This window comes from Magnolia sinica, chromosome 14 (genome assembly GCF_029962835.1).
Source record: "Magnolia sinica isolate HGM2019 chromosome 14, MsV1, whole genome shotgun sequence".
In the NCBI taxonomy this organism is placed as follows: domain Eukaryota; kingdom Viridiplantae; phylum Streptophyta; class Magnoliopsida; order Magnoliales; family Magnoliaceae; genus Magnolia; species Magnolia sinica.
The window spans coordinates 5,343,500-5,357,757 of record NC_080586.1 but is presented as its reverse complement, the minus strand read 5'-3'; the positions used below and the strand labels follow the sequence as shown (position 1 = coordinate 5,357,757).

Sequence of the window (14,258 nt, the reverse complement as noted above, 5' to 3'; positions counted from 1 at the left end):
CCCCCTGAGGCGGTAACCTCATGAGCCGGGAATGGTGGTATGAGATCTATGCCCGAGCTATCGGCCTACGCTGGCGAAAGCCCCCGTAGTGACCTTGAGTTTGCCAAAAATGGTTGATTGCAACCGGACTAATAATGGTTGGCTAATCATGCATACATGGCACAGACCAGCGCCTATCGCTATCGTACGTGATATACGTATTTTTGTCCGACTGGTTCAACATTCCCAGGTCGATGATTGCATGAGTGACGAGCACAATGTCCGCACGGATGTACATCCCCAAGGCGATAATTGCATACACGCATTCATGCATATTACTACAGTGCATTTACTATGTTTTGTATGCCCGTATCTTTTATGTTATTGTTTGCCTAAGGTAGCGGTGTGTAATCTTGAGGGGAGATCACACTGAGCTAGTCACTCATTCATCAATGTTCAACTATACAGAGGAGACAGGTCCAGGCATTGAAGAGCGCAAGGCGAACTCAGAACCTGCTACCACTGAGGAGGAGTACTATGACGAAGAGTTGCAACAGGAGGTGGCTGCCTACTTCGGTTTAAACCAATAGTTTAGTTCTCATGGTTACTTTTTGAACAATTATATTTTTGGTATTTTGTATATGGCCCAGCTAAGTGGCCCTGAATATTCATTTGGATATATCTATGCTACGCTTGTTTCCACAAATCGCACTTTGATAAATTGTCTATTTTGATCACTAATTAACACCGGGTTTTCAAGAACAGGTCGAGTACTCGGGTTTTCGAAAACCGGGGCGTTACACGTAGCTTCTTTGGACTCCTCATAGAAATTCCTCGAATCCACGAAGAGAGATAGAAAATAAAAATAAATTCTAATAAAATCAGAAATAAATTAATTGATAACAATAATAATAACAAGTTTACAATCCCTTAAATAGTGATACGAACCCCAGGAAGAAGTTCGAAATCAAACTACAACTCAAACTCCCTAAAATCGTGACTTATCATAAATAGTAAACTTACTATTTATAGACATTCATGATTTCCACTAGACTTCTTGGTTTTCGGTCAAAAATAGTAAGTGTCCTAATTGGCCTAACCACATTGTTCTCCTAAATTTTCTAACCCCTTTTTCATGTTGGACACAACTCCTAAAGCTCAAATAATCAAAAGTTATGATTGAACTAAAACTTATTATAAATAGTAAAAACAGAAATAAAATGGATTTTCGACCGTCAATCTAATGGAATATAGCAAATTCGACCCGGGCAACCCGATATAGCAGGGTTGGTTGGCTAAACTAGCTTCTCCTACGCAAAATCATATATGGTACATTAAATAACTCATTCTGGTTTGCGAGATATGTCTGTTTTAAGGTTCTAACGGTCTGGATCACTTCCGCCTCCAATCAGGCCTTCTCTGGTCCATCTTGGCCATGAAACTGTCCGCGACCCACTCTACATCAGTCCCCTCCACTTCAAAAAAACTCGTCCTCTTCTCGTTCTGCTTCAGTTCATGATACTCGGTCAGGTCTGCGACGTTGAAAGTACGCGAGATTTCCAAGTTATCCAGAATATCAACAACGTAAGCCTTGTCATTGATGTAATGGCCCCACCGAGTACGCGAGATTTCCAAGTAATCCGGAATATCAACAACGTAAGCGTTGTCATTGATGTAACGGCCCCACCGACACTGTACGATATTATCCGCTTTGGGCACGCACACGCGCCCACACGATTTTGTTCTCAGGGTTTCCCCCAAAAGGCCTCATACAGGGAAGGTGGGAGCTCCACATATATCCCAGGGTCAAGCACCCATCCATCCGATGTGGGACTAACCTTACCCAACGCCCTACCAACTGGAGCATTATTTTCAAAGCCCGACCGATCCCAACGGGACCCGGATGACAACCCATGCTCGGATCACATCCAGGCTTCACTGGGGTGTTAGAATCCCCCACCCTCAGGGCAAAGCCACACTCGGCTCTGATACCATTTGTAACGACCCCACCGACACTATACGATATTATCCGCTTTGGGCACGCACACGTGCTCGCACGATTTTGTTCTCAGGGTTTCCCCCAAAAGACCTCATACAGGGAAGGTGGGAGCTCCACATGTAGCTCAGGGTCAAAGCACACATCTATCTGATGTGGGACTAACCTTACCCAATGCCCTACCAACTAGAGCATTATTTTCGAAGCCCGACCGATCCCAACAAGACCCGGATGACAACCCCACACTCAGACCATAGCCAGCTACACCGGGGTGTTAGAATTAATCTTTCGGAGGAGCAGCACTAGTCCAATCTTCTTATTCTTTAACTTGTTATAGGTCTCGATTAAAAATCTCTCCTTGCATAGATGGACCATAACTTGGTCACCTACCTCAAACACCTTTTGTAGTCGATGCTTGTCAGCTTGCTCCCTGTACTTGTCATTTAAAGCATACAACTTTGCTTGCACCTCCACATAAATGCCCACGATCCTGTCCACCATATCTTTTACTACAACGCTCATGCCTAGGAGCCTGGGCAAAGGGACCAAGTTAAGTGTGTGGCGAGGCATTCGACTGTAAACAATCTGGAACGGGCACTTCCCTATCAAGCGGTTCACCATGTTGTTGAATACAAACTCCACTTTAGACATTGTTAAATCTCACTGCTTCAATTTTTCACCTGAAATACATCCAAGAAGGTTCCTTAACGTGCGATTCACAACTTCAATATACCCATCGATCTATGGGTGCTAGGCACTGTTAAACTGAAGTCGTGTACCGAACTGATTCTGCAAAGTCTGCCAAAAGTGGCTAATGAATTTTGTGTCACGGTCAGAAGTAATGGTCTTGGAAACCCCGTGTAACTGCATGACCTCTATAAAGAATAGATTAGTCACGTGTATCACATCAAGAGTCTTCTTGCATAGGATAAAGTGCGTCATCTTTGAGAAACGATCTACCACCACGAATATTAAATCCATGCCACATTATGTTCGTGAGAGACTTAGCACGAAGTCCATATATAAGTCCTCCCAAGGGCCGTCAGGTACAGCTAAAGGAGTGTAGAGACCCATATTCTTAGACTAACCCTTGGAGGTCTGGCAAACATGACAACGTTACACCGTTCTACCTATGTTACATACTAACTATGGCCAGTAGTACCATTCCTCAACAAAAGCTCGTGTCTTGTCCTGCCCAAGGTATCTACTAAGGCCACCTCCATATAACTCTTGGATAATCTACTCCCTCAGCGAGTTTTTGGGGATGCACAATTGATTCCCTTTAAAAAAATGAAATCATCTTAAATATGTAGGTCACTGGGGTGACCTTCTTGGCATCTAATCTATACTTCTTTGAAGTCATCGTCGTCGGCATATATATCTTTGAGGTGCTCGAACCTAACAACCTCATTGCTCATGCTAACTAACAAAGTTGTAGGGTGGCTAAGTGTTGAGTGTAAAATATTGCATTTCTTTTTTAACTTGTATTGTATATAATTATTGTTACTCTATTATAATTTGATGCGAAAAAGCATGTCGAGACTTCTTACTAAGCTTGGCCAACGTACTTTGTATTGATGTAAAACTGTACAGATATGATTGAGGGTAATCTATTGGCTCAAGAATAGGAAGGCATAGCTGATTCAAAAAAAGGACCCCGAGACACATGGCCCTACTTGACAGCAGAAGACGCTGCTACTTTGTACTAGTCATGATTATCCTTATAGTCTGCATTTGATGTTCTTAGGATATTTTTTTGTTCTTCAGAATGTGTGTTGGACATGATTTTATTAGTAATTGAATTAATTATTTGATATTTATAATTTGATTAAGATCCAAATAGGAAAGTCTTTAGTTAAGTTTAAGGTAGTTGAATTGAATAGATGTTGTATTTTGGTGTATGGTATGTGATATATGTAAATGATACCGGATGGAATTTACAATTAATCCATATTGATAACATCGGATTAATGCCTCTAAGTAAATGTATTCAAGTGATTAAGTACACTTAGTATACAAGTTGCTGTCTGAAACCCAGGTCTAAGGGTACCCACTCTGTACTCAGATTTTGGGGCATGACAATATTCACGTGGCCCCAATTTGGATTCTTCCTAAGCACCTTCAGAGCCAGTGTGGCCTTATCCCTCCATTACAAACTAGCAACCCTCTCCTACCCTTCTTTGGAACGAGACTCACAGTTAAAAGAGACAAACTTTCCCACCCCACTTCAAATCCAACACTCCCCAACAAGGAAGACCCAGGAGGCATTCTCTATGTATGCAACCACATGATACTCCTAGACCCTCTCTTAGTCTCTGTTGCGCTAAACAAGCCTCTTACTGCAGTTACCTAGAGCCAAAGTAGAATTTCAGAGGCCATTATGTCACCCATCAAAACCATCAGGCTGACTAGAGATAGAGAGGAAGACAGAGAGAGAATGGAGATGATGTCGAGGCAAGGAGGCCATGTGGTGTTTCCTGTTGAGGTTCAGTCCTTTGTCTGCGGAATTGAGTGACGAGAGATTGTCTGTGGCAATGGATGTGAAGGTTAGCATGTTCTACACCACGACGGCAGGCGGGCTCAAGTGACTCGACCCGCTGGCTATGCTATTGAGTTGCTTGAGAAGGTTCCCAAAGAGTCCACGTGTGGTGGGCTTTCCAGGATTGATGTGGCTAACTTTATGCAAGGGGAGTTAGTAGGGCTCTTGGATTTGAGTGCACTCAGCTGACTAGGAAAGAGAAGTATCTGTTGTTGGCTGGGAATGAAGGGATCGATCGTTCCTGCTGATGACAAATAAAAGAGGAATTGCAAAAAGATGATGTGATTGGAGAGAGAGAGAGAGAGAGAGGGGTATGTTTTTGGAGCTTTTTTTTTAATGTCTTGACTTGACCTGGCCGTGCGTGGGCAGGAACCCATGTGCGCCCTCGTCTAAAGGCCTGGCCTCTCTGCTAGCTCATCATGTGGGGTCACAATTGTAGGTACAATGTGGGTCATTTCAACCCAAAAAGAAAATTTATGTGGTTAGAGGGAGAGGGAAGACATTTAGGCCCTTGTCATACTTGGAGAATTAGATAAATAGAAGTATGATCTTTTTTATTTTTTTATTTTGTTTTTATTTTTTGACATACACACCCACACACCACAGTGGGTACTTGAACCCCGTGACCTTGTATCGAAACTCTTTCACATTGATTTATATGGTATGGCCCACTTGAGTGTTGGATATGGTTGATTATTTATTTATTTTTTTGCATATTCTCTAACCTAGAGTGGACCTACGATGATGCAGGGTGTGGATGTCCATCACACATCATGGTAGGGTTCACACAGTTTGACCTTATGGTACTATTTTTCTATACAAGTGGGATACATATAATGATGGACTAGATTTCTAAAACAAATTTTATTTAGTGAGCTATGTAAACAATCAAGAAAATTTCAATGGGTGGATATCCACTCTCAACTGTTGTCTATGGTATGGCCCACCTAAGTCATAGATTGACCTGAATTTTAAGCATATGGCCCACCATGGAAGAATGCATCTGACTGATGGGGTGGATGTCCATCACACATTTTTGTGGGCCTGCACAGCTCAAACTCATGGGAAGCTTCCCATGAGGTTCAACCTTTCCTCGTATGTATATATTGTCAATACTAACCGTTCGTTCTTTCATGCAACTAGAGCAAGCCATACTTCAAAAGCCATGCCAACCAGAAGATCTGAAGCTTCCAATTAATGGCATGAAACGAAGAGACAAGATTGATCGCAGAAACAAGATAGGTCCAATCATCATCCTAAGACATCCAGTAGATGAATCCCTCTTCATATTTCTTACGATTCTAAAGTAATGCTTTGATTGATTATTTGATTTATGGCTCGTAAACAACAAATGATTGTAACAAATTGGCCTCATTCAATGGGTTAGGATCATCCAGTCGGTATGCATAGTTCTTACACCATGATTTGTTCTTAGTTTTTTTTTTTTTTTTTTGGTTAGCTTGTTAGTACACGCCCATGTCAGTACACACGCTCCATGCTAGCCACCCCCGCTAGGGATCGATACCAAGACCCGAAGTGTTGAAACGAGGTATCAACACTCAGTCTGCCATTTGAGCTATGGATCTGGGTGAAACTTGTTCTTAGTTATATGAATGAATCAATGGTTCAGATCGGCAATAGATTCAGCCAATGTGTCATTTAAAAGGTTTGGTGGCGTATTACTCTGTAAGGGTTGCGTGTGGGGGCGCATCAGACATCCATGCCTTGTATTTGGTGGGTCCCTTTTAGGTCATGAGAACGTCCTAAAAATCATATATGACACACCAATGCCTATACCTCTCCATGTCCTGTAGAATATCCTACAGTTACTCTACAAGGATTGCATGTGGGCTGTCATGGTACGTGGCATTTAACTTATTTGACATCCTACAGTTACTCTACAGGGATTGCATGTGGGTTGTCATAGTACGTGGCATTTAACTTATTTGAAAGGGTCACCTCATCATAAAAGCTTGACAACTGACCATCGTATGGACCACCACATGAATTTGATAGTTTTTGGATGGTTGATATTGTTTTCATTAGCAACAGTACCCATCTCCACTTCTCCAATAGTATCATCCAAATATATGTAATGTAATGTAGGCGCATTTTTCATTTTCACATAGGCTCGAGTGAGGTAGCCGGTGGGATGCGGGACATACTCGGGGTGGGCAACCCATGTGAGGCGGGTGGCTCGTGTAAGGTGGTACCCATATGATGTGGGGCAAACAATGGGAGGTTCGACTGATGTTAACTCATGAGATGTGGAGCCTGGGTTATGAGATAAAGGGATTAATTCGCCATGCTCTGTCAATTCAAACTTTTAGAGCAAGTAGTTAATTGTCCTGCATCAAAGTGATATAAGAGCGAGAGGTCTCGTGTTTACCCCGAGTGTTATAAAATGACATTATTTTACACAGATTGCGTGAGAGCCCCCATCATGATGCAGAGCATTTAACCTCTTCAGAAGGATCAACTCACCATGAAAGCTTGACAACTAATGCAGCCATTACATGGACCACCACGTGAATTTAGTAGTTTTTCTTTATATATAATGGTGCATGGACTTTAACTTGTTCGAAAGGGTTGCTTCACCATCAAAGCTTGACAACTAATAGCCATCACATGGACCACCACATGCATTTGGTAGTTTTTGGATGGTTGTGATTGTTTTTATTAACTACTGTATTCATCTCCACTTCTCCCCCTACTTAAGGACATGGAATGTCCTAAAAATCCATCCTACAAAGGATTGCGTGTGGACCTGTCATGGTGTGTGGCATTTCACCTATTTAGAAGGGTTGCTACATTGTAAAAGCTTGACAGCTAATGCAGCTCATCACATGGACCACCACACGAATATAGTAGTTTTTGAATGGTGGTGATAGTTTTTGTAACGCCCTGAAAATTGGGGGTCGCGCATCCGCTCAACTCCCGAGTTCCCGGGAGTCACTATTATCAGGTTTCCATTAATGTGCATTAAATCTGTTTGAGTAGCGTAGCCGGAAACTCCTTGAACATGAATCATGAACACGCAAGACTGCTGAAATGAAAGAGAGCTGTCATATATATATATATATATATATATATATATATATATATATATATACAAGTCCAAACATAAATGGGTCGCACAAGGCGTTGCCCAATCAACTACAACAGAATACTAAGATCCAAAAGAATGAGGCCGAGCCCAACGCCCGGCCATCCCAATCCCGCCGATCAAGCAGGCGGAGAACCCTCCATCAGCTGGAAGTACGATAGCTCGTCCTCCTCGTCCAAGCTCGCCTCACCAGGCTCCTCCAAACCCAAGTCACCTACATCTATGAAAGGATCTGGTTGGTGTTTTGAAACACCGTCCCAGAGTGGGAGTGAGTGATCAACTCAGTGGGGGCTATTAATCTCAAGTTATCATATGCATCAATTTTAATATGGTCTTAATAAAAGCATACAATCGCATACATCTAAGTAATCTTATTAATGCGCATGTATGCAGCATGATATGATGCATGCCCTCACAACAACGCTCCCTCGTGCGACGACATCTAACGATCGCCAATGCCAACACTCCCTCTGTGCGACCTCGACTGCCAAGTCGCTATCCTAACTAGTGCGATGCGATGCGATCGTGTTAGCAGAGTTATTAATTAATCCATTCATCCAGCAGGTTTGGGAATCCGATACACCCCACATATCATATGCCCTAAACAAGTTACGAGGCCAAGACCCCCCAATGCGTGAGGCCGAGACCCCGCGATCCTTGACCCCGTCGGGTTTTCCCCATCCCCGACTTCAAGCACATGGGGGTGCTGAATGTGGGGTTGCTCACGGTCACTACGGAGAGGCGCGTCACCCTAGCGTAGGCCGACAGCTCGAACACAGTGTCCCATTCCACCATGCCCGGCTTACGAGGCTGTGGACCATTTTCCAGTGGGTTATTGATGGGCTACCACGGTTACAGGGTGTCGTAGGTTCCATACAGATGTGAACAAACAGGGTTAACAATCATGGTTGGTCAGACAGTAGGCCAGACCGTGCGAGTCCAGGCAAGTACATGGCGGTACGACATCGGGTGCAAGCAACCCATGTAGTCCAACTACTGTCGCCCACACGCACTCACCCAAATTTGCAGGTTTAGCCTCAAGGCGGTCCTACCAACGGGACCGCCTCAACTTTCCTTGTTTTCTTGACCAACCCTAGGATTCGAATGGCGGTCCACAACATATCAACGGACAGGGTTATCAACTAGCATAATCATCTTCACATTCTCACACACAAACATATAATTCAGATTTATCTACTAAGCAAGATATCACGATTTATGAGTAATGGTGCATGTATGTTGTGTGTATTAGTGAGGAAGTTGCTCACTTCCCACAACTCATGGAAAACAAAATGTGCACCCGAAATAACCAAGGCATGCATGCTATAGGGCAACATCATAAAAGCAATCCGACAAGACATCAACAAGTAATCAACAAATTTTACAACAAGTCATGTAAGAAACGAGAACAAAAATCATGTGAGGAAATCCAATAAATCATATAATTCCACACCACTCCAATAAGCATAAAATCCTAGGTCCTTCTCTATATTCTCTAAATACTTCAACCAAGAAATCAAAATCATTAATCTCATAATGAAATTGGTGCTAGACTACCTAGGAATAATAGTCCGCACCTATGGTTCATTAGAGATGCGGAAACGCCCTAGGAAAGAGGGCTTTCGGGTCGATCTGTCGGAATCCCTAAACCAATCTATTGCATGTTAGAATTCCAAACCAAACCCACCTTGGTACATGGATTTCAAGAAGGATGGGTGAAAACCTCACCTAGGCAACCCACGGACGGTTGTGGAAGATAAGGAGAGGAGTTTCTCTTTGCAAGAGAGGCAACGAGTTGGAAGGGTTGGCTTTTCTTGGGGCCCCACCTTGATCTAGGGTCCCTCAAATTTCTTTCTTCTCTCTTTCTCCTCTTTACTCTCCTTCACTCACCTTCTCTCTTGGTGGTTGTAGCAAATGGGAAAGGGATTTATGAGGGATAGGGTTTATTCCCTAGACTTGGGCCTTTTGGCCTTAAGTTCCCTCAAATTTCCAAATTAGCCTACTAGGGGACATTTTTGGGGTTGGTGTGGCCCTAATGCTCCTTTGGTCACCAAATTTGGTGGGTAGGTGCCTTATGGCCTGATTGGGGCCTGTGTAAAATTTAGGAATAAATGGATAGACGAAAGTGGGGTTTGAGTCAAAGGTCCTGATCTTTAAACTGCCCTGTGGGGCCCATTCTGGTGATTAGAGAGGTTCTGGTGGTCCCCTGGCCATGAAATTTCTAAGTTGGATGCTTCATGGCCCGATGAAGGGCCATGCAAAATTTGGGGACGATCGGACCTGGGGTTTGGTCGTAGGAGTCCGATTTGTGATTGACGGTCACCGACCCACGATCGGGTCTCAGAGTTAGTGGACGTGCGTAGGAAAATCCATTAGACCTTCACCATAAATATGGAAGAGATCCAATGGTTGGATAGCCTGGAATCTCGATTTCATTCGCAAGCGCCAGATTTTGGTCCTGGTGTGGGTGAGGTGCATTAAGTCAGTGCCAGATCCCACTTCTGAGTGCCTGCTGGGCCCGCGGTCCGCGATGGTCTACAAGCCCAGTGAGCCCTATAATCCCCTAAATTTCTAGATTTTTCTGACCTTCCGGCGTCGCGGTACAGCCCGGACGGACTGTAGCTCAGTGTAAATAGTCATCCGGCTTGGCGGCTCACACTTGGTCTTGCCATGGCTTGTCCGGTATATTCAAATGAGCTAATCCTAGATTAATTAGCTCATGGCACCCCCACCACGAACGTTTTAAACGCTCAGTCTTGCGAAAAATCCGACATGGACGCCCCAGGACACTGTACCGACTGGACGGGTTGTTACAGTTTTCATTAGCAGCTGTAACCATTTACGCTTCTCCTGATAGTCTGGCTCACTTGAGGAAAAATAATATACACTATAAGAAAGGGGGCTGTAGCATCGGTTCAAAACTGTGGCTAAAAAGGTTAAAAACTGAGGCTAAAGCCTTTAGCCTTAGTTTTGCCTCAGTTATCCAAACTGAGGTTGAAACCCCCGTGGCTAAAGGCTCTAGCCTCAGTTTTAACAACTGAGACTAAAATAACTTTTATAGCCTCGGTTCTTCAAGTGAAGCTAAATCTATTTTTAGCATCCATTGTTTCCAAGCGAGACTAAATCCAAATTTAGCCTAAGTTGCCTCCAATTGACCGAGGCTAAAGCCTTTAGCCACGGGAGTTGTAGTCTCCGTTTAACCTCGGTTCTCAACAACCGAAGATAAAGCCTTTAGCCATGGGATTGGTAGTCTCTGTTTAGGTAACTGAGACAAAACTGAGACCAAAGATAGATTTAGCCTTTGTTGGCATCAACTGAGACTAAATTCACTTTTTAACCTCAGTTTTCAACAACTGAGGCTAAATCATTTATTTTAACCCATTCATAAATCTGTATATAGTCAGTCATTCATTCATTCAATCAAATACAATGTCTGTTTCATGCCACAAACCACAAAATCACAAGTTGTTGCTAAGTTATTGTATTTGCAGGGCAAACCCAATAGTGAGAGAAAAATACTACTGAACATTTTCTTTCCCTCATCAAAAAGCCCCCAAGCATAGAACATCTACTTTGGCATAAAGGAAAACACAATCTGCTTCAATCGAGCAAACCTCTGTTTCTTACTCAAACGAAGATACATCCTCAGAACTGCTGGTTTCAGGCTTCTTCTTTGGTGTCACCTCAAAAGAAGCTTTTGACTTCTTGCCACTCTTCTGCTTCTCGACTGTTTCATCTACTTCTCTCTTCAGCTTTTTGGCAGCAAATTGCTTCTCAATAGGACTCCTCTGGATGCCTCTTTCCTGAAAATCACCAAACTTAATGCTCTAACTAATTCTCAAAAATAAAAATCAACAGAAAAATAAATAAAATGAGCACAAAAAGTATGAACCCTTCTTTGCAGATTTCACTAGTGAAATTGCCATGGGAGTTGCAGCAACCTGTATTGCAATAAGAAAGCATATAATAACAAAATTGCTGAAGACAAAATTTTGTTGATTTAAGTGAATACCAAACTGATATATGATAAATATATTACTTTAAAAACAAATGCTAGCAGAAAAACCTATATACAATGTGTATAACAAAACATGTCAGATTCTTATTCATTTTTAGCTGTCCATTTTTCGTGCCGATGTAACCTACTTGAAATGTAAACTAGCCTGATTTTTTAGTTGGACCGCATCCTTCATGTGGCCCACCTGATGAACAGCTACGGATCTCGATTTATGCTAGCAATTGGCATTCCAACAATTGAAAAGAAATGCAGCTACAAAGAAACGAGATACTTGATAAAATGAGATGCCGGTGTGGTTCTCCGGTCCTAGGATTGCCGCCTTTCTAGACAGTGAGAATGGCAGGATGGGCGATTGAATTTCCAACTGGTCAAAGTAGATCAAAAGAGAATATTCAACCCCAATCAAAGAAAAAAAAAATGATGAGCTTTCTTAATAACTTCATTTGTAGATGAAAACAACCACTTTTTCTTATTTCAATTAGTGTTTGTGTGGCCAAACCAAATCCTTAATTTTCCGCCACTGATTTTCATAATAAATCTTCTTTTTTTTTTTGGGGGGGGGGGGGGGGGAATTCTATATTTGAATTGAGTAATTATAACAAAGAGTAGATAGTATTTGCATGGAGGTCCACCACCATATGTGTGTGTGTGGCAACGATATGCATGGACCATTGTGATCGAGATGTTGGTGGTTCGTAGGATTTCCACCAAACAACCAATATTATCAGGAAAATCTTGCTAAGAATCTCATTATAATATTACTTCTAAATAATTTCTGTTAACATCACAATAATTTCACAACAAAATCACAAAATAAAAAATAAAAAATAAAAATACCACTGATATATAAAAATCTAGCTATATTATCATAATAACATCATTTAATTAGATTTTCAATAATACCACAAGATTTTCCAAATCATGGTGATATTTGTAATAATGGCTATGATGATGCAAATAGGGTGCATGGTAGCAACAATTTTTCCTAATTTGATGTCATTTGTTCAATGCAGAGGATTCAGAAGTAAAACATATGGATCAGATGAATGTTGGATAGGCTGCATCATCAGATGGATCTTCAAGATCAGTGATATTTATGCCAAATATCAAAGGAAGATTAATGCTTTATGTGCATGATCTAGGGACCATGTAAATAGAGCCCGTTGTAAGAAACATAAAAAAAAGTATGGATTTAGATATTATTATATTATTCTAATGGTGGCTCTGATGAAAATAGAAGTGCAACTTGATTTGCAATACAGAACCAGTAAATAATTCAAATCCAGAAGCATTAAGATTCTTGTCATATTGAAAAACACATTCGCTTGACCCAAAGCTTTAAATCACTCAAAGGCAACAAGAAAATTTTCAATCGAATCCAAACCAAACCAATTCAATGAGAACAAAATTTTCACTTTGTATTAAACTGCCTGAAATGATTACTATAGTTGAATCCGAAGCTTCGAAACCAGCCGACAAACCTCTGAGTTCTCAATGAATTACCTAAAATAAGATTTGGATTTAGTATCTAAAAAAAATCAATGACAATAACCGAGAGGAAAGATTAAATCAAATCAATAAACTTCGAAAAATCAAATACAACAAATAAAACAAAAACTGTCATTAATTTAGATCTTGATCTAAAGCTATTTGTAGAAATTATAATGCAATGGCTCAAGTATCAACCTCAAATCTTGGTGAAGATACAGAAGGCGTCCATCGATCCCTAAGATGATGTTGAAGTGCTTCTCCCAGTCTAGTAACTTGCGTCGTTTTTCATCTTCATGTTTCCATCCAAATGTATCAAATCATTAGTCATGCTACTCCAAACATAAGCTTGAATTGAAAGTTTCTTATGGTTATATAGACAAACCAAAGATGAAGAAATCTAAGCTTTTGCTCAATAGGTACTCATAGAGCAGTACTATCTCAATTAAAAGATCAAGAGCTTGTTTGGATACATAATTAAACTAAATTGTGAACATTCAGTTCAATCCATAGAAATTATCAAATGATATTGTGTTGCCTAGTAATCATATAAGGAAGCAGCTCTCAAATTGCAATTGCATTTCATTTCTAGTCTATGGTGTTGTGAATTCTGTATAATAGCAAAGAGATGAGAAAATTCATAGCAGTGTTTAACTTTTACCTCAAGTAATGGCCACACCCATTCCTTGGTTTTGTAAGAGCTATGCAGAAATACAATAGCCTCAATTGCTTACTAAAGCAAAAGGGCAGACTTTTGGCTTCAGTTGCTCACCAACCGAGGTAAAAGGGCAGACTTTTAGCCTTAGTTGCTCACCAACCGAGGCAAAAGGGTAGACTTTTGGCCTCAATTACTCACCAACCGAGGCAAAAGGGCAAACATTTAGCCTTAATTTCTCACTAACTGAGGCAAAAGGGCAGACTTTTGGCCTCAGTTGCTCACCAACCGACACAAAAGGACAAACTTTTAGCCTTGGTTGCTCACCAACTGAGGCAAAAGGGCAGACTTTTGGCCTCAGTTGCTCACCAATCGAAGCAAAGGGGCAAACATTTAGCCTCAGTTTCTCATCAACCGAGACAAAAGAGTAGACTTTTGACCTCAGTTTCTCACCAACCTAGGCAAAAAGGAAAACTT

At 41.5% G+C, this 14,258-nt stretch overlaps 1 long non-coding RNA gene and 1 pseudogene across 1 annotated transcript; one reads left to right on the top strand and one right to left on the bottom strand.

The window, feature by feature from the left end:
• The first annotated feature begins 431 nt into the window (after window positions 1-431).
• LOC131225993 (glycerol-3-phosphate acyltransferase 1-like) lies at window positions 432-4,762 on the top strand (annotated as a pseudogene).
• A 6,245-nt stretch (window positions 4,763-11,007) lies between these two features.
• On the bottom strand, window positions 11,008-13,848 carry LOC131225182 (uncharacterized). Its single transcript, XR_009161231.1, has 4 exons — window positions 13,788-13,848; window positions 13,325-13,418; window positions 11,513-11,561; window positions 11,008-11,423 (listed from the first exon to the last, which is right to left on the bottom strand). It is a non-coding gene; the product is annotated as an uncharacterized LOC131225182 (long non-coding RNA).
• Between the last annotated feature and the right edge of the window lie 410 nt (window positions 13,849-14,258).